This window comes from Cebus imitator, unplaced genomic scaffold (genome assembly GCF_001604975.1).
Source record: "Cebus imitator isolate Cc_AM_T3 unplaced genomic scaffold, Cebus_imitator-1.0 Scaffold92, whole genome shotgun sequence".
In the NCBI taxonomy this organism is placed as follows: Eukaryota; Metazoa; Chordata; class Mammalia; order Primates; family Cebidae; genus Cebus; species Cebus imitator.
In genome coordinates, this window is record NW_016107407.1 from 12,642,418 (window position 1) to 12,664,351 (window position 21,934).

General features: G+C 38.6%; 1 protein-coding gene across 2 annotated transcripts in view; it reads right to left on the reverse strand.

Moving 5' to 3' along the window:
* ARMC3 (armadillo repeat containing 3) overlaps positions 1-2,773 on the reverse strand; it is a 100,472-nt gene extending 97,699 nt beyond the window's left edge. For both annotated transcript variants that reach the window (XM_017535573.2, XM_017535572.2), the window contains exon 1: positions 2,725-2,773. The gene's annotated coding sequence lies outside the window, so the exon portion shown is untranslated. The remainder of the gene's footprint in view (positions 1-2,724) is intronic.
* Between the last annotated feature and the right edge of the window lie 19,161 nt (positions 2,774-21,934).

Here is a 21,934-nt window from a genome sequence, read left to right on the forward strand (position 1 = left end):
TCCTAGCATTAGAGATACTGGCCAGCATTTATCACATACATTAAAAAGCCACATCTTCATAGAAACTCCTAGATACTTCTGAAAGCCGTCTTTTCCAGGTCTCTAACTTCAGAACACACTACTTTTAAGATTTTTGAGAGCCTGGGCAAGCTTACTGACATTGTAGCCAATATATTAAAATGTAAAAATGCTCCTGCATCACCTATTAAATGTCATTTGCATCATAAAACCTTTTGAAATTCGTATTTGAAATTACTCAGCAATCAGTACGCACACCTGGAAATTCTTGTAAAATGAGAAAATTGTTTTCAAATGTAATAAAAATTTATATTAATAAAACATTTAATTAACATTAATTTTTCAGTTTTCTTTTCATATTTTAGTGCCAATATAAGCATTTTTTTTTTCAAATCTCAAACATCTTCCTTAGGTACTTGAAAAGTGAACAGGCCCTAGACCTTTTGCCTATAATATTTCAGCCAGACATGCAGAAACTATTCTGGGCAAATGAGAATCTCTCCTACAATTAATCTCTAGGAAAAAATAATGAGTTTATAGCACTCTATAACCAATTTCAAGACAGAGCAGCCTTTGATTTATAAAAGAATTCCTTATGAATAATATTCAGGAAGCAATTAAATTACACCTGCATAAAGTTGTTTTAAATCATCTGATTTTCACCTAGGAACTAATTTTTCCCACTTCAGGATAGGGTTTTTAAGCAGTTGCATAGTGCAGAGGTTAGAAGACCTGCACAGACAGTACTGCAATGATAGAGCATCTCCTAAGCTAAAGAAGGAAGTTAAAAGTGTATGTGTTTTATCATGGCTGGGCATAGTGGCTCACTCCTATAATCCCAGCACTTAAGGAGACTGAGTCAGGTGGATCACTTGAGGTCAGGAGTTCGAGACCAGCATGAACAATATGGTGAAACCCCATCTATACTAAAAATACAAAAAATTAGCTGGGAGTCGCAGTGTATGCCTATAGTCCCAGCTACTGGGGAGGCCGAGACAGGAGAATCACTTGAACCTGGGAGATGGAGGTTGCAGTGAGCCAAGATTGCGACATTGCACTCCATCCTTGGTGACAGAGAGAGATTCTGTCTCCAAAAAAGAGAAAGCCTGTGTGTTTTATCACTATATTAGGTATAATAGTTAATGGAGGAGGGACTGAACAGCTGACATAGGCCAGTGGCAATGAGCAACAGAGATGATTCTTGTAAGGGTAGTGCATTTCATTGCAGAGAAAACAAAGAGCACAATGAATAAAATAAAAATCATCCAAAGATAAGCTTAGAGAGATCAATACTATTTCTATGTAGTTCCTTTTTTATATGTTTTCTTCCTTTCTTTTCTTTTTTTGACAGTCTCACTTTGTTGCCCAGGCTGGACAGTGGCCTGATCTTGGCTCACTGCAACCTCTGCCTCCCAGGTTTAGGTGAGTCTCCTGCCTCATTCTCCTGAGTAGCTGGGATCACAGGCATCCACTACCACGCCCAGCTAACTTTTGTATTTTCAGCAGAGATGGGTTTCCCCACGTTGGCCAGGTTTATCTTCAACTCCTGAGTCCACCTGCCTCGGCCTACTAAAGTGCCTCCCAAACTCCCAATACTGCCCCGACATCGCAAGTTTTCTAAAGTGCTTTTAACAACCTGCCTGAATTTCTGTCCCCTACTCTCACCTTCCCTTCCTGGGTTCATATTTCTACTACACCTTTTTTTCTTTTTTGAGATGGAGTGTCGCACTTTTGCCCAGGCTGTAGTGCAGTGGCGTGATCTCGACTCACTGCAATCTCCGCCTCCTGGGTTCAAGCAATTCTCCTGCCTCAGCCTCCCTAGTAGCTGGGACTACAGACGTGCATCACCACACCCAGCTAAATTTTTTGTATTTTTAGTGGAAATGAGGTTTCACCACATTGGCCAGGATGGTCTCAATTTCCTGACCTTGTGATCCGCCTGCCTCGGCCTCCCAAAGTGCTGGGATATGAACAAATAAATTCATGAAGTCTCACTTTCCCTTTATTGCTTCAATCATCTCCAGTGGATCAGCATAACATGCCATTTCAAATATTTTAAAATCCATTAGCTATCTAGCCAGTCTCTGATTGTTGAAATTTGTAATTTTCTGGAAATATGGACAAGGCTGCAGAGAACATCCTTGGACATAAAATTTTCATCCATATCTCCAACTATTTCTTTAGGATAAATTTCTAGCAGAAAATTAACTGGGTGAAAACTTCAAGGCATTGGATATGCAAATAAGTCTGCTCTAAAAATGTATCTTCTTGTCTATGAAAGCCATTTTTTTTCATGAGTTGATTGGTCCTTTGTATTTCTTCTTCATGAATGTTCAGCCTATGATTTTAAACATTTTCTAATAAGTTCTGCTTTGAAAAGATTTAAAGAGGAGGAGGGCTCGAGAAATCGAGGCCACTTCTTGAGTTGCTCACGGTCAAGTAATGGAATCCAACTTGATCTCACCTCAGATCCCCCTACCCGGGGTCTCAGTTTTGTCACCTGTTGAATGGGAGGTAATCGGATGCTTACGAAACCCACCCCAATCCCCGTCTGACTCTGCGGTCGCGGGACAGAAACCCACAACGCCCAGCAAGGTTGCTGCCTCACTGACCCGAGCAGTCTGCGCCCGCGTGGCACCTTCTCCTTTCCCAGGTTTTTCTCAGGCCTCTCCCCTGGATCTCCTCATCCCGCGCGGTTACCTTTATCTGCCAGGAGATCCCACCAAGTAGCTGCTACGCAAGCTCAGCAGACACCGCAGACATCACTGGCACGAACCTCCAGTCCCTTGTTGTGCTTGGTTGCTAGGCGACGCCGCGCTGCGCCTGCGCGCCTGGGCCCTGGGCGCACTCGGGGCTGCCGAGGCGCCCATTGTCCCGCTGGGGCAGCGGTCACTGTCGGAGGAGCGAAGTGCACCCTCGACTACATGAGTCCAGTGCTTTCGGAGAGAGTGGAAACTGGGGGTGGAAGTTGTAAATCAGGAGGCAGTTCAGCCTCAGTTTCTGGCCCGAGGACTGGCTGTGGGTTTAAATATGCAAATACTATTGCATTCTTCTAAATACAGGCGTCAGCCAGAATCTCTGTGCAGATGAAACCCACGTTAATCACCTCCTGCTCAGACTCCGCTAAGCTGCAGACCTGCACTGCCAAATTTCCCTGCACTAGGATGTCCAATCCGTTCCCACAGAACTTCTCATGACCTTTCAAAGCCCCGTCGTCTTCCTCTTTCTTTCCTCTTCTGGCCAGTCTTCCAATCGCCTAGACCCCGAAGGAGCTTCAATTTCCCTTCTTCTTCCCATGCCCTGTAACCACAGTCATCACTTCAGCCACCTCGTGGAGGCTTACATTTTGTTTCCTGCGTGTTCCCTTTCTTATATTCGTACTGTCACTTCAATCGAGCTCGTCATTTTTTGGCCTTCTGGCTGATGACTTCAGTTCCTCGCTCTTTCCAGTGCTTTGTACATATCACAGGCAAATCAGCCTTCCAGAAATCTTTGTTCCTGTCTTGTCACTTCCCTACTCAAATGTCGGTGGCTTCCTAAGATAAACTTTCAACACATTGGCCTGGTATTTAAGACTGTCTGCTCCATCTCTGTTGCATCTGTGCAACCTCATTTTCAACCACTCTCCACCACCCAAGCGCCAGCTGAACTTACTGTTCCCCACAGTTTCCACACTTTTCTCTAGATTTTTTGCTCATCTATTCATCATTTCATTTTCCAACAAATATTTACAAAGTAGCTTCTATTTCCCAGGTCATGTGCCACACCTGGAATATTCTTTCATTTCCACTTAATTAAGCCTAGCTCAAATGCCAACTTCATAAAATACTTTTGATTGCCTTTAGCAAAAAGTCTCTCCTTCTCCTCTTAGACTTTGCAAATTCCATCTCCTACTGGCCTCCCAGTCCTAAGAAATGATAGATGCTTCTTATAATTGCTACTTTTATATATCATATCTTCTCTCCTCACCTTTTAAATTGCCTGATAAACAGCTTTATAAAAATGACTGTTTCTATTCAGTTTTCCATGGTCTAATATCTGGTGTGATTTCTGTGTAGAAAAGATCTTAAGTAATGGTCATGGAAGTAAGAGAAGGATTAAGACCAAACCGTATCAAGAAAACCAAAGAAGGAGTTTCAAGAATAAAGCATCATCGAGTGTTATATGAGTGGACCTTGAATAATACACACCTGTATCCTGAGCCTCTCCCTCTCTTCCATGTTTTTTCCTGTCAGTATATAATTAGGGTGAAGTCTCTCCCATGCCTCATCTAAAAATCAAAAACAAAGAAAATCCCTTTGATCTTGTTGCTCCTTGTAACCATTATTCTATTGCTCTCTTTCTCTTCTTGGTCATGACTTTTCAAAAAAAGTCGCCAGCATTAGATACTTAAACATTTTTAACTTTCCATTTACTGTGCAGACTATAGTGACCTGTTTTCATCCCAGCACTAAAACTATCCATATCCATTGGATGCTTCTTAGTCCTCATCTTGCTTGACGTTTCTGCTGCATGTAACACTCAATGGCACCTCATTCTTGAAACTCTTTTCTTGGTTTCGTTGATACTACTTGCTCTTGATCCTCGATCCTCCTCCTACTTTCTTTTATGGCCATGCTTTAAGATCTTTTCTATAAAACAGGGTCTCTCTCTATTGCCCCGCCTTGTCTTAAACTTCTGGCCTCAAGGAATCCTCCTGACTCAGTCTCCTGAATAGCTGGGATTACAGGAACGTATGCCCTGTTACGATTTTTTTGCAGCATCTTAAATGTTGAAATTTCCCAGGCATCTGTCCCTTGCTCTCTTTTTACACAATATGCCTTTTCTAGGCAATCTTATTTATATTTGTGACTTCAACTATTACACATATATAGCTCCCCCTCAGACTCTGATACCGAACTCTAGACCCATATGCCCTTCTGCTTGCTGCACAGTTCCACCTGGATACCCACAGGCACTTCAGTCATCAACGCTACCCACCTAAACTCATTATTTTCCCAGTATAGACATGTTTTTCCATTTATCTAGGGTTACCAACAGGTGGTCTACCTAAACAGACCACCAAGTCTTACAGGCATCCTAGACTTACTCTCCTTCTCATACAGTTAGTTATTGGATTCCCCTAAAAGTTTCTTGAATTTATTTTCACCTTTCCATTCCCATAGCCCAAGTACAGAAAGTCACCGTCCTTTACCTGAATTCATCTAACAAGCCTTCTGGCTGGTCTCCCATACTCTAGACTCATCCAATCTTCAATTCATCTTCTCCAAGACAATCAAAGTAATCTTTCTAAGATGCAAATTTAATTTGTCTGTGTCCTTGCTGGCTCCAACAGCTCTAACACATAAATGATGAAATGCAACAAGATTCTTACATTGACACTCAAGATCTCTCTTCTTCTGACTGACTGTTTTCTACTAAAATAGCTTCTCTCGTTCAAAAATATAGCAAACTGCTCAGCACTCTCCAAGTACACCATGACATTTTGTGTCCTTCCTTCCCCTAATCAGCCTGAAGACCACTTATTCATCTTTCAGATTTTAACTTAGTGGTTATTTCCCCCAAAAAGTCTCTCTGTTTCTTCAGAGTGAAGCATTTCTCATTCATTGCTCTAGCTGTACCTTGCACTTGCTCTATTTCTGTTACATTCACATGATATTGTAATGTATTTGTTTATATGTATGTCTCCCCACCTAGGCTGTTTCTAAATATTCTTCAGGTAACTAAAGTTTTTTTAATACTCACTATGAGACAGGCAATGATGAAGTGGTTAAAGTGTGTCATTAAATCCTCACCATAATCCTGTGAGGTCTGAATGAAGTACAGGATAATTAGCAGAAGGTCACTCTATAGTAAATGGTAAAAACAGAATTGAACTAAGTTCTGCTTGACTTTTATAGCCATGTTCCATGCCAATACATCACACCAGCCTATCCTGAAATTACAGTGTTACAACAAGTTGTGATGTGTTTCTATGAGATAATTTAAACTACTGTTTTAATTCTTGTTTTATAGACTTAGTCTTTGCTGAGTGTGTCAAATTGCGGGGGACAGGGGGTCATGTTTAAACATATACAGTTGGATGGATTTAGACAATTGTTTGCAGTTGTGTAACCATCACCCCAGGGAAGTTTCAGAGACCATCTCCATCATCCCAAATTTCCCTCATGCCCCTTAGAAGTCAGATCTTTCCCTCTACCCCACTTCCCTGAGAACAACTGCTCTGTTTTCTCTCTCTATCGTTTTGACTTTTCTAGAACGCCCTATAAACAGAACCATGCAATATGCTTCCTTTGTGTCTGGCTTCTATAATTTAGCATAGCTTAGGAGATTTGTCCAAGGTGTTGCATTTATCCATAGCTTGTCTCACTTTATTGCTGAGTGGTATTGCACTGCATAGATGTACAACATCCATTCCCTGATTGATGGACATTCTGGTACTTTCCAGTTTGGGACTGTTATAAATAAATCTGGTTAAATATACAGGGTTTTGTGTGAACATATGTTTCTCCCTTCTTGGGAAAATACTCAGGAGTGGAATTTCTAGGTCTTATGCCATGTGTATGAATAATGTTATGAATACCTGCCAAATTGCTTTCAAAAGGAACTATACTGTATTTGCATTCCCACCAGCAAAAATTAGAGATGCCATTACTTCATATGCTCCACAGCACTTGATGTTGTCAGTCCTTTTAAGTTTAGCCATTTTAGTGGGGGTGTTATATTATCTCCCTCTGGGTTTAATTTGCATTTCCTTCATGACTAGTAATGATGATTTCCTTCATGGCCTGTTCTATGTGGTTATTAGCCATTTCTGTACCTTCTTTTGTGAAGTACCTGTTCAAATACTTTTTCTACTTTTAATTGGGTTGTTTGTATTCTTCAGTTGTAAGAGTTCTCTGTATAGCCTGGTACAGGTCATTTGTCAGATACATATTTTGGACATATTTTCTGCCCACATGTGGCTTATCTTTTTCTTAAAAATACCTTTTTGTATACCAGAAGCTTTCAATTTTGGTAAAGTCCAATTCATTCATTGTTTCAAAGGTTAGTCTTGTTTTATTTCATTTTGCTTTTGCCCTACCTAAGAAAGCTTTGCCTAGTCCGAAGGGAAAAAATAGTCTTCCTTTTATTTTATGTATTGGAAGTCTTCCAGTTTTGATTCTTACAATTGGGTCTATGACCCATGTCAAGTTAGTTGCTGTATATGGTATGAGATGGTTTGAGAACGACGATTTTGCATATAAATGCCCAAATGTTTCAGTATCACTTGAAGAAAACACTATTTTTTATGTATTGAATTACTTTGGCATCTTTGTCAAAAATAAATTTACCCTTTGTAAATGGATCAATTTCTGGGCTCTGTTCTGCTTCCTTGATCAATATATCTGCCCTCACACTTTTGCTTATTATAGCTTATAGTAAGTCTTTAAATCAAATAATAGGAGTTACCAAAAAGAACAAATTTGTTATTTTTCAAATTGTTTTGGCCATTGTATGTTCTTTGCATTTTCCTACACATTTTAAAATTAGCTTCTCAATTTCCACCAGAAAATCTGCTGGGATTTTGATAAGAATTACATTTAATGTATAGATCAATTCAGGAAGAATTGACAGCTTATTAATATTGAGTTTTCCAATTTATTAACAAAGTATATGTCCTCATTTACTTATTTTAAAATGCATTTCTTCACTTTCAGGTCTGACACTTGTATTTTTAAAAGCTGGCACCTGAGTATTTTTATAAGTGTTTATGCTATTATAAAGAGTATTTGTTAAATTTCAATTTTGAAATGATTCTTTCTAGTTTAAGAATTATATTTTATTTTTTTATATTGATCTTGTCTACTGTGATCTTAAGCTCATTTATTAGTTCTAGTAAATTTTTTGTAGATTCATTAGGATTTTTGTGTAGATGATCATGTTATCTACCAGTGAAGACATTTTTGCTTCCAATCTGGTTATCTATCTTTTTGGAAAAATAAAAACTTGTCTTGCCCTGTTGCTCAAGGTAAAATCTTTAATGCAAATTTGAATAGAAATGGTAAAAGAACATCTTGCCTCATGTCAAATCTTAGGGAGAAAGCATTCAGCCTTTACCATGAACTATAGGCTTTTTCAAAGTGTCCTTAATCAAGTCAAGAAAGTTTCTTGTTTGCTGATGAATTACTGTATTGAATTAAGCTGAAATCTGTCAAATGTTTTTGTTAACATCTACTTTAATAATTATATGGTTTTTCCTCTATGGTCTTTTAGTATGGTGATATTACATGGAATTATTTTAAAATGTTGGACCAACCTTGCATTCCTGGATAAAGTCCCACTTGGATATTTTGCATTACCATTTTACACAAAACCGGATTTGACTTGGTAGTATTCATTTAAAGATCTTCACATCTATACTCATGAGGGATTTTGGTCTGTAGTTTGCTTTTCTCATAATGTCTTTGATCATGGTTTCATGATAATGCTGGCTTCAGAAAATAATTTGGGAAGCATTTTCTTTATGTAGAATTGGTAAGTTTTCTCCCTTTGATGTTTGGTAGAATATATTAGTGAAGCTATCTTTTTTTCTGTGGGAAGGTTTTTAATTATGAATTTTATTTTTAGCGGGTACACAGCTATTCAGGATATCTATTTCTTCTTCAGTGAGCTTTGGTAGTACAGTATATATAAGTAGAGGAATTTGTCCAGTTAGGTAAGTTGCCTAATTTATTGGTATGAATTTGTTCATAGTGTTTCCCCAAGTCACTCTTTTAATATCTGTATTATCTATAGTGATATCCCACTTTCATTTGTGATATTGCTAATTTGAAAATGAATTCAAAGTTTTTTACCCATATAACAACCTGTACATGAAAAGTTTATAGCAGCTTTATTTATAATCACTAACAACCAGAAGCAACCAAAGAGGATTTTGAATAAATGAACTGGTATATTCTTACCATTGAATACAATTCCTCAATAAAAGAAATGAGCAATTAATTTACATATTAAAATTGATGAATCATAAATTAACTTTGCTGAGTGAAAAAGGCCAAACCAAAATGCTACAAAATTGTGTGACTCCATTAATGCTACATTTTTTAAAAGGCAAAATTGTAAGGACGAAAACAGACTAGTGGTTACTAGAGTTTTTTGTTTGTTTGTTTGTTTTTGAGACAGAGTCTCGCTTTGTTGCCAGGCTGGAGTGCACTGGCATGATCTCGGCTCATTGCAACCTCTGTCTCCCAGACTGAAGTGATTCTTTTGCCTCAGCCTCCTGAGTAGCTGGGATTAACAGGAGCATGCCACACGCCTAGCTAATTTTTGTATTTTTAGTAGAGATGGGGTTTTACCATGTTGGCTAGGATGGTCTCAATCTCTTGACCTCGTGATTCGCCCACCTCAGCCTCCCAAAGTGCTGAGATTATAGACATGAGCCACTGTGCCCAGCTGCTAAACTTTTATAGCAGGAAGAGTATTTGACTAGGGGAGAGCACAGGGAAAAAGGGAATTTTTAGGGTGATGGAATGAATATGATCTTGTAGTTGTAGATCCATGACACTCTACTTTTGTCAAAACCCATAGAACTTTACAGCATAAGAAGTGAAACTAAATGCATACTAATTAAATAAAATTAATCAGGGGGTTAGAAGAGCCTAGGACAGAAAACAGACAGTGATAAAAGAGCTTAACTGTTATAAATATATGATATAACCTCACTGAAGCAGGCAGGGAAAATGAACTGATCTAATTAACTTTGGGAAACCTTGTTTTGACTGGAAACTATAAGACTAAAAACAAATGGAACAGTACATCAATAGTGTATTCTACCAAGCAAAGTTGTTTCTCACAGAGTTTATGAATGTTAGTAATTCTGGAGTCATGGTACATTTATTTTAGGGTTGAGCAAATAAATAAATGTTTATTATTTAGTGGTGGAGCCATGTTTCCTACTATTGTAAAGAAAAGTTACAGATAAGCAAGACAGAGGACTGGAACAAACTATGTGGGATTAGATCAGGATTAAAGACATCAATACAAACTGATGTTTAGCTTATTATATGCACAGATGAACAGATACAGAAATAATCATAGATGCGTTTCTATGGGTCAACATATATTCATATATTCCCTAACCTGTCTACTAAGAGGACCTAGAAGCAGTGACATTCCAGTAATAAGTACATCTAGCACCCAGGCCTTTTTTTCCAATACCATTCTCCAATAAAGGGAACCAGAACTCCTTGGAGAAATAGTTTCTTCTAAGTCTGGGGCAGGATATATACAAGATGAATCTGGAGCCTCTTACATTACCAGAATGTAAGAAAGTGCTCAGAAAACAAAAAGATGAGGGCGTGTTAGGAGGACACAGGAGCCAACCTGAAGGAGCTTTTAGAGGTCAAATCTGGAAGCACTTAAGCACTCAAATAAGTAGCATATTACTGGACCATAACACAAAGTATGAAATAAACACCTATGAGTCCATATTGATTTAAATAAATGAATGAATGAATAAATAAATGGGGATGAGGAAACAAATCTCCGTTACAGAAGACCTCCAAATATTTTATGTAGATAATCCTCCCTTTCAGAGGTATAGCTTAACTCTTCCCATATCCCGGCTCTTGAGTGTAAGCTGCTCTTTGTGACTTGCTCCAAAATAGTAGATTCTGGAAAGGAAAAAGGGGCAGTAATTTTAGAGTGGAGAACCTGGCAAACACTGCCTCATCCAGGCGGTCAAGGTTAACGTCATCCATGATAAGTCGAGTATGTAGAATGTAGCTTAATAAGATGTTACGGTGTCTGGGTGCGGGAGCTCACGCCTATAATGCCAGCACTTTGGGAGGCCAAGGTGGGAGAATCGCTTGAGTTCAGGCGTTCAAGACCAGTCTGGGCAACATAGTGAGACCCCATCTCTACTAAAAATAAAAAATTAGCCAGGAGTGGTAGCATGCACCTGTAGTCCCTGCTGCTAGGAAGTCTGAGGTGGGAGGATCACTTGAGCCCAGGAGGTTGAGGCTGCAGTAAGCTGTGATCATGCCACCATGCTCCAGCATGGATGACAGAGCGAAAACCAATGACCCAAGTCTAACCATGGGAAAACATCAGAAAAACCCAAATAAAGAAACATTCTGATCAAAAAAATCTGGCTAGTGCTCTTCAGTAGTATCAAGGTCATCAAAGATAAAGAAAGTTTGAGAAAATGTCATAGACCAGAGAGGGGCCTATGACATGAAGCTTCCTGCAGGAATGTAAGATCCTGAATGGGACCCTGTAGCAGAAAAAAGACATTGACAGAAACTAGTAAAATCTGAACAAACCGTGGAGTTTAGTTTACAGTAATGTTGCAATGTTGGTTCTTTTGTTGTGACAAATGTGTCATAGTAATATAAAATGCAAACAATAGTAGGAACTGGGTGAGGCACATATGGAGGCTCTCTATACTATATTTAAAACTATTCTAAATTTAAAACTTTGTTTTAAAAAAGATAGAGCAATTTCACGCTGCTCTTTGTTAAATCTTGCTATCTGTTCCTTAAAGAAATCAGGTAACTTATTTGTCCTTTTTTTTCTGATTGTTTTCCATAATGTCATTTAACATGGTGGTCTGTAGGCTGTTTTATTCTATTAATGGGTGTTTATATCCAGAGATTAATACATTCAGGTACAATTTTTGACAATAACCCACCACAGGCAATGCTATATATTTTCTGTTGTATCACATCAGAAAGCATAAAATTTCTGGATATCTCCCTTTTGATGACTTCAGGTCTTATTAGCCTGATATTTTTCACTATAAAATTCCACTCAGCTTTTTATCTGTTAGCTTGAGTAGCCATTGAGCATAATTTTCTGGGTCCATTATTTCATTGGATTTTTGCACAGTGGTGATCTTCTATGTCCTCTATTACTTCTGAATTTATTAGTTATTGTTCTAAGATATTTTCTCATCAATTATCTGATTAACAGGAAATATAGTTCATATATGAAAGGCAGGATAAGTCTTCGATTGTTTCCTTGTTTTCACCAGTTTTTGGGGGTGATGCATTGTTATAACCTAGAAGCACCAAAGGTAATTAATGAGTTTCGGTTCTTTATTAACAATACGAACACATGGGTTTGTAACAGATACATTAAAATCAATCATAGTCACGATTCCTTTAGATCTTCAAATTGTCCTATATTGGCCAGTGGGAGCCCTTTTTAAATTTTCTTTTATTTATCTATTTGTTTGTTTGTTTTAGAGACATGGTCTGACACCGTCACCCAAGCTGGAGCATAGTAGTGCAATCATAGCTCACTGCAACCTCAAATTCTTGGGCTAAAGTTATTCTCCCACCTCAGCCTCCAGAGTGGCTAGGATTATAGGCACACGGCTAATTAAAAAAAAAAAAATTGTGAAAATGAGGTCTCACCATGTTGCCCAGGCTGGTCTTGAACTTCTGACCTCAAGCAATCCTCCTGCCTCTGCCTCCGAAAGTATTGGGATTACAGGTGTGAACAACTGCACCCAGCCTGAGAGCCCCTTTAATTTCTGGTGTCCTTTTGATGTCACTCCAGCAGCCTTTGATAACTTCCCTGTTCTTTAGTATAAAAATGTTTCCAGCTCATCTTGCATATTTTATGTCCCCAAGCTGGAATCCAAAGAATCTAGTTTTGCTATACTGGAAAGTGACATTTAGAGACCATAATCTAGACCCTAGGTTATTCATTGCTCTTGAGTCATTCGTTGCTCCTAGGCCTTTTCAGAAGCCTGGTGAAGCTGTGCATTCAGCATGCATTGTGCTGAAATTCAGAGGTCCAGACTGTGAAAACGAGAGGTAACATACCAGTGTGTGGAAGTCATAGGAACTCTCTAGTCCTGTAGCCATAGCTTCTAGGCATTTAAAACTCTAAACCTGTCCTTTTTTGTCTAAGAACGAAGAGGTATAACCAGAAGCAATCTGCCATCCCATGTCCCTTGTAGTTCTTTTGTGTACCACATTGTGTTATGGCAATAGCCACTGGGTCTGTCAAGTGTCCAGTATGGCCTGGGCAGCAAAACAAGACCCCATCTCTACAGAAAAAATTTAGCCGGGTGTGGTGGCAAGTGCCTGTGGTCCCAGCTACTTGGGAAATTGAGGTGAGAAGATGACTCGAGTTGAGGAGTTTGAGGCCTCATTGAGCTATGATCACGTCACTGCACTCCAGCCTAGGTGACAGAGTGAGATCCCATCTCTCAAAAAAAAAAAAAAAAAAAAAACAATTAAGAAGTGTCCAATGGTTACTTCTTTCCAGAAAACCACAGATAACTTCCAATTTTTTAAGACATCCTCTCAAATTAAGCAGATTCTCACTGTTTTCAAATACAAGCAGGTCGCATGACCTGTCCTGGATTTCTATCTTTGAGCTTCTAAAGTCAAAAATCACTCTCTGGTTCCATGTATTATATTATTCTATTGCAGAAAACAAAAAATCAGTTCTAACTAGCAGGGAATTACACTTGTAGTGTTGTTGCAAGAGCTGGAGGAATCGTTTCTAGGCTCACCATTAGAGATGAATTTCAGAATAATACTGCAGAAATGGTCCACCAAGAAAGCCAAGAGATCAGGAAGCTTAAGTCACTTTCAAGCAGAATAATGAGGATAATCTCAATTTGACATTTATGTTCACTAATTCTTCTCCTCCTCACCCTAATTAGGCTAATCATTTTTTGTCTTGGAAAAGTTATCAATTGAAACAATAGTGCCTAACAAATCATGCCAGCTCCACCCACAACATTTATATCTCAAAGAGAAAAAGCTTTGAACCTCTTAAAGCAACTGCAAGTTCAAAATAAAATTCTCTTGTGAAATCAGGTTCACCAGGATTATATTAACTTAAATTTCATAGCTAAAGCCAGGTTGCATGCATCATTGCAGAATCATTCATTTAACAGCCTATGTGAAAATGTGTTTGAGAACAAGGCAAAGTCATAGAAAAGATGTCACTTTCATATAGTATCATTAGTAGAAACATTTATGACATGAGGTGACACAGAGGAAGCACTAATCTAGAAAATATTTAAATCAAAGAAAGATTGATGACTCTATGGACATTTCTAGTGATGTGCAGTTAATACATCTAGTTAAGACTGCCTAAAGAGAAATGCTTGGAAAAAAATATTATTTGTTCTACAAAGATGTACCAAAACCAAGTTCTTGAGATAATATATTTAAAGGACTATATGAATATGTCATAACGAATAAGATAAGTTAGAAACACTGTTTAAATGGATATGATGCTGCTTCTGTGGAAGGTTAAAGGCTTCATGGAAAGAGTTTATTTCATATACTCTGAGTGAAAGAACCTATCATTTTAATTACACAGAAATGTTAGTGTAAAAAATTTTTTCATGAATCTATAGTTCATATTATATGATATTCTCAAGATGGTAAATCCAAGCCACTATAGTCATATCTGTTTACAGCTCTATACAAATAATTAAGATTAAAAAAACACACACACACTCTCCTGGCACAGGGGTTACCCAATGAGATTTTTTGTAATACCTGCACTCAAATAACAATTGAAATTTAAATGAGTGTAAATTATTCTTACTCTACAGAGTTGAAGATTAGTTGTCAGCTTAAAAAAAATGTGTTAACTAACATTTTGAGCATTTTAATACACATGATCCAAGTTTGGAAGAACCACAAGAAGTATAATAATGTGCACTGTCAACATTCATGGATTTAAGACATAACTACCAATGTTTAATTAGTGTTGGAATTTGGACACTAAAGAATTAGAAAGACCAGACAAGTAATATCTGTTTTTTCTGGAAGAAACACTTTATTAAAATTTTGAAGTACTTAATAAGAAAACATTTTAAAAGATTCATAACCATATGTTATCACAAACTATTTCAACATTGCATTTGTCAAAGAAAGGAGTTATGTTTAAAAAGTGATAAGCCTATGAAATACAAATTTTAAAAGTTCAAAGAACAAATGATCTGATAAAGAGCAGGAAAGCAGTGTTAATTCATTAGAGACAAAGCAAGAATTTGCTACTTTTTACATCTACTTGTGTAAATAGTCTCTGACCAAAGCAGCTTAGTGAAAAAAATTAAATATTCTTTGTTATACATTTATGATAAAGAAAATGAAATAAAAATTACTGTGGATATATTAAATTCTGATTTCATAAAACATTTACTAATATAAATAGCCACCCATTTTTAAATGAGATCACAGAGTTTGCCCCTGCAGATATTTTACACACACACACACACACACACACACACAATCTAATTTACAGCTTGAAATTGCTGCATGTAATTTATTTTCTTTTCTTGTTTTCTGAGACAGGGTCTTACCCTCTTGCCCAGGCTGGAGTGAGCAAGATGACTATTGAGAATATGCAATATTTTGATGAGAAATTACTGCATCCGTAGTCCTAGCTACTTGGGATGCTGAGGCAGGAGGATCACTTGAGCCCAGGAGTTGGAGGCTACAGTGAGCTAGCTATGATAGTGCCGCTGCACTCTAACCTATTGACTCCCCCAAATCTCTTCCAATTTGACTGGAAGGTTCAGTGTGACTTACAAATATTATCATTTTCTGTAAGTGTCTTGGTGTGGAGAAGTTTGAGGTACTCTCTAAAGCCTTACTGACCACCTAGTAAGTTAAGTTCCTAGTTCGATCTACAGAATTTTGTTCACAACAGTCCTAGTGTAGCAGCCTGCCATTATCCAAACATGCAGACACCACGAAATGTGTCTTTTGTGTAATTTTTAATGAAACTTAGTCTTATCTTCCCTTAATCTGCCAACTTTCTTTCTTGATATTGAAGTATTTGAGCAGAAAATTAACTATCTTTACTTACGTTAATTTTGCAGTGTTATAATTATAGTCGTAGCTGAACATAAATAGGACTAGAGGAGGTGAGAAATCATGACGGATTTTCCTTCCCTACCACAGAAAACATTCTTGCTGCATCTAGGTTCTTATGGACCTTCAGACTCAACATGTTTCTCCCCTAGATTGTGTCACAGTCAACGTAGCTATTTCCATGTCTAGATGACGTTTTATCTCCCATGCACTACCCACAAGTACTTTGGTGCTGTTAGTGTCAGAAACTAATTAAACCACATGATAGTATCAACTCTTCTATTTTTAGCAACCTGAGAGTCTTAACACAAAAAACTAGATTTGACTCAGTAGATATGTTCTAGAAAATAGGTTTTTAAAAAAAGAATGTTTGAAATCTAATTATACTTTGAGAACAGTAAGAGAGTTGACTATTTAGGGAAATCTGAGAATGAATTACTTCATAGAAAAAAAGCAAAGAACTTTTACTAAGAACTGAATGTTAGTGTCCCTCCAAAATTTATATGTAGAATCCTTAATCTACAATGCGATGGTATTTAGAGGTGGGGCCTTTGAGAGATAATTAGGATTATATAGGTCATTAGAATAAGGCCCTCATGATGTGATTACTGCCCTTAAAAGGAAAAAACATGAGATCTCTCTCTGCAACATAAGGATACATCAAGGAGGCAGCTGTGTGCAAACCGGGAAGAGAGCCCTCACCAGATACTGAATCTGCTCACACCTTGATCTTGCACTTCATCTAAAACTGCGAGAAACAAATGTGTGTTGTTTAAGGCACTTGTGTTATTTGTGATAGCAACCTGAACTGACTAAGATATTCTTCAGTAAAGAAGGCAATTATCTATTATTTGTCTACTTTTGAAATCTAAATTTGCCTCAAGTGAAAGGGTGCATCTGTACAATACTAGGTAGATGACCATAATACATTCATTTTAATGCAGTCTTTGAATTCATTTCTATCCAAATTGAATTAGTCGTATCATTGATCATTGTAAATCAATTGAAATTAGTCAAAGATAATAAAAATCTAAAGACTTCTGTTTTCTGTAACATTCAGTTCAGTGTTAGCTACGTAAAGAAAGCCATAAACAGTATGTAACCTTTCACCATTTCTAAAGCTTAAGCATACATAGTTTGCCAACATGTACCGTAAATAGTTGCTATTTCTCTCAACAGTAGATTGCCACAAGGCAGTTTCTTCCACCACATTGTGTTATTTAAAAGTTATCTGCTTTGTTGGCTGCTGTTCAAGGGAGCTCTTTGCCTGTAAATCCTCTACCTCATGCTATGGGGGAAGCGAAATCTTGGCACAATTTCAGAGTGTTTGTCTTCTTGTACCAGGGAGAAAAAAAAATTAACTGCTCCAAAGACTGACACTGCTCCGCAAATGGCCATGAAACAGTGGGAAGCCCTGTTGGCTATTCAGAAGGGTAAGACTACCAAGCACCCACAGCGAAAAATAAGATCCTCTCAGACTAGAGGCAGCCACTCTATAAAAAAGGCCATTTAAAAGCCTGAATGACAGAGTTTCGAAGTAAATAAGGCTCATTGTGCACTTGACTCTGGGCCTTTAAAATCAGCTTAACTTAGTGGACAAGGTCCCTAAGTAGCACTCATTTACTTCTTAGACAAGTTTTCACATTATTTTGACTCAGAACTTGGCTTCTGTAATTTGCATTGTGGAGATAGCAGCTTGTTTGCTAGTGGTTGTGAAGTTTAAGAGAAAATATGGTACATTTCACTTAGAAAAAGAGTAAAAACAGATGTCTAAGACAACCTACCCCTTTGAGATAACATCTTCTTCTGTGAAGGATGCTCCAAAATGGTTTCTTACAGTGGTGGAAGAAATCCTTCTACCTGGAACGTGTAATCCATGCTCGTGGATACACTGTAGGTACTCCTGTCAGAGCCACATCTTGATTAAAAAGCGATTCCCCTAGATTGGCTTCTGATATTTGGTTTGTCAGAAAAAAAGGAATAATTGTGCTTGTTTAAGAAAGGATCCCCTGAACCGAGAGCTGGATTGATCTAAAACCCAGTGCAGAACCACATGAATAAACTATACTGAGTAGTGTGGTCGAGGGGCTCCCCCAAGAAGGTCAATGTGTTGAAAGCAGAGGGACTGGATCAGTGAGCACTTCTCTTTGCCTGTTGCGGTGAGTTGTAGGTAATACTATAGCACATGGAACTATTGAGGCCAAGATCCTGGGTCTGATCTCTCTAGGGTTTTTCTGGCCAAATTAAGCCAGAGATTTTGACTTGATCAAGACTGACACAAGATTACTGCTACAAAAGGAAGCCTGGGCTCCAGTCTTTCCAGGAACATGTGGTGACTATCACCCTAATTAGAGAGGGTCCTATGGCCTGCATTTAGAGGGTCCTTCATGTTTGAAGGCCCAGGCCAGTCTACATGGGTCTGGTTCCAAGGCAGCATTGTTTTGGTCATAGTAAGTTTTGTTTCCACAAATTATCAGAATTTGGGGTCTAATTTTGTATAGAATTATCCCCACCCAAATCTCATGTTGAAATGCGATCCCCAGTGCTGGAGGTGGGGCCTGGTGGGAGGCAAATGGATCATGGGGGCACAGCATGACCACTTGGTCCTTATACATGAGACATTATACATGCAATACTTGGCTACTGGCTGATATGGTTTGGCTGTGTCCCCACTCAAATGTCATCTTGAATTGTAGCTCCGATAATTTCCCCATGTTGTGGGATGAACCCAGTGGGAGATAATTGAATCATGGGGGTTGGTTCCCCCATACTGTTCTCATGGTAGTGAATCAGTCTCACAAGATCTGATGGTTTTATAAGGGGAATCCCCTTTTCTTGGCTCTCATTCTCTCTTGCCCGCTGCTGTGTAAGATATGCCTTTGCTCCTCCTTTGCCTTCTGCCATAATTATGAGGCCTCCGCAGCCATGTGAAACTGTGCGTCAGTGAAACCTCTTTCTTTTGTAAATTATCTAGTCTCAGGTATATCTTTATTAGCAGCATGAGTACAGACTAATGCAGTAAATTGCTATCGGTGAAATGGTGTGCTGCTGTAAAGATACCTGAAAACGTGGAAGCAACTTTGGAACTAGGTAGCAGGGAGGGGTTGGAGCAGTTTGGAGGGCTCAGAAAAAGGCGGGAAAATGTGGGAAAGTTTGGAACTTCCTATAGACTTACTGAATGGTTTTGACTAAAATGACAGTGATCTGGACAATGAAATCCAGGCTGAGGTGGCCTCGCCTCAGCCTGGAGGAACTGGATGGAGATAAGGAACTTGTTGGGAACTGGAGTAAAGGTGACTTTTGCTATGTTTTAGCAAAGAGTCTGGCAGCATTTTGCCCCTGCTCTAGAGATTTGTGGAACTTTGAACTTGAAGGATATGATTTAGAGTATCTGGCACAAGAAATTTATAATCAGCAAAGCATTCAAGTGATTACTTGGATGTGCTGTTAAAAGCATTCAGTTTTAAAAGGGAAACAGAGTATAAAAGTTCAGAAAATTTGCAGCCTGACTATGCAATAGAAAAGAAAAACCAATTTTCTGAGGAGAAATTTATGCTTGCTCCAGAAGTTTGTATAAATAATGAGGAGCCGAATGTTAATTACCAAGACGATGAGGAAAATATCTCCAGGGCATGTCAGAGACCTTCATAGCAGCCTCTCCCATCACAGGCCCAGTGGCCTAAGAGGAAAAAATGGTTTCACAGGCCAGGTCCACGGTCTCCCTGATGCATGCAGCCTAGGGGCCTGGTGCCCTGCGTCCCAACTGCTCCAATTATGGCTGAATGGGGCCAATGTACAGTTTGGGCCATGGCTTCAGAAAGTACAAGCCCCAAGACTTGGCAGCTTCCATGTAGTGCTGAGCCTGAGGGTGCAGAGAAGCCAAGAATTGAGGTTGGGAACCTCCACCTAGATTTCAGAGGATGTATGGAAACACCTAGATGTCTAGGTAGAGGTGTGCTGCAGGGGCAGAGCCTTCATGGAGAACCTCTGCTAGGGCAGTGCACAAGGGAAATGCGGGATCAGATCCCCAACAGAGTCTTCACTGGGGCACTGCCTAGTGGAGCTGTGAGAAGAAGGCCACTGTCCTCCAGAATCCAAAATGGTAGATCCACCAACAACTTACACTATGCTCCTGGAAAACCCATAAACATTCAATGTCAGCCCATGAAAGCAGCTGGGAGGTAGGCTGTACCCTGCAAAGCCTCAGGGGAGGAGTTCCCAAGGTCTTGGGAACCCACCTCTTGCATCCGTGTGACCTGGATGTGAGACATGGAGTCAAAGAAGATGATTTTGGAGCTTTAGGATTTGACTGTCCCACTGGATTTTAAACTTCCATAGGACCTGGAGATCCTTTGTTTTGGCCAATTTCTCTCATATAGAACGGCTGTATTTACCCAATGCCTGTACCCCCATTGTATCTAGGAAGTAACTAACTTGGTTTTGATTTTACAGGCTCATAGGCAGAAGGGACTTGCCTTGTCTCAGATGAGATTTTGGACTGTGGACTTTTGAGTTAATGCTGAAATGGGTTAAGACTTTGGGGGACTGATGGGAAGGCATGATTGGTTTTGAAACATGGGAGGGGCGAGGAGTAGAATGATATGATTTGGCTGTGTCCTTACCCAAATCTCATCTTGAATTGTAGCTCCTATAATTCTCATGTGTTGTGGGAGGGACCCAGTGGGAGATTATTGAATCACAGGGACATTTTCCCCTATACTGTTCTTGTGGCAGTGAATAAGTCTCATCTGATAGTTTAATAAAGGAAACCCCTTTTGCTTGGCTCTCATTCTCTCTTGCCTGCCACCATGTGAGACATGCCTTTGCTCCTCATTTGGCTTCTACCATGATTAGGAGGCCTCCCCAGCCATGTGGAACTGTGAGTCCATTAAACCTCTTTCCCTTATGAATTACCCAGTCTCAGGTATGTCTTAATTAGCAGCACAAGAACAGACTAATACACTGGTCTTACTGGTTAACATTAAAATTCTAACAGTCATCAAACAACACTTGTGAATTTTTTCTTTGAGTCCATTAATGCTGATTGTACACATTATTTTTCATGTGGGCCTTCAATTTTGGATTATGTTCATTATATTGTTGAGCTTTTTTTGTGTGTGTCTCACTATTTGCCCAGATTGGTCTAGAACTCCTTCGCTCAAGGGATTGTCCCAACTCACCCTCCCATACGCATCTTTGAGCATGTCAGTAAACATAATGCATCTCAAAAAATATTTTTCTAAGATTGGCATTACTAATTGCATCGCTTGGAAACTAATTTGAATAGAACACATACTTTATACTTATGCAAATTAACTGTGTTAAGGAGTATTAATTTTTGTGGAAAGAAATATTTGTAATTTCTATTCTATAATTATAAAATCTTGAATCTTAATTGACTCATCAAAATGGGCAATAAGCAAGTGATGCTAGAAGCTCCATCATCCACTAGTTCTGAATAGAGCAACGTAGGATGGGAAGGGTCTAAGATGGTCCTCCAAATATCTTCAATCAAGAGAAAACTCACCTTAAGAGTTAAAGTCAAGAACATGATCAATATCTGCCAAAGTAATAAGCTGTCATTTATTATTTTGGCCTGAAAACCAAGGCCGCTAGATTCCATTTCCATGGCAATTTGCCCCATGAGCAAGAAAAGCATCCAGTATTTTGCAGATACGTAACTAGTAGAAATATTTCAAAATGTAAGAAGCATGAATGTAGATTTGCCAGTGTTATAACTATTAGGAACATTATATGATGGCTAAAACTACATTATAAAGCAGTGTTGTGCAATACCAGCAATATTAGTAGAGAAGCCAAAATTCTTTAAAATAATATTTGTATTCTATAGTTTATAGAGATTTCTATATCTTAAAAGAACTGAATTTTGAATATTTCATATAAACATAAAAATACTAAGTAATGTATAAATATTCTTCTTGACAAATAAGAAGTGATAAATGAGCAAGTTTAAATGATCAAGAGAAAATAGAGTCCACTGGCTGACTCTTAGATTATTAGAACTACTGGTCTGAATAAATGCTGAAAATATAGTTGCTGACCCTGTGTTTTGCAGG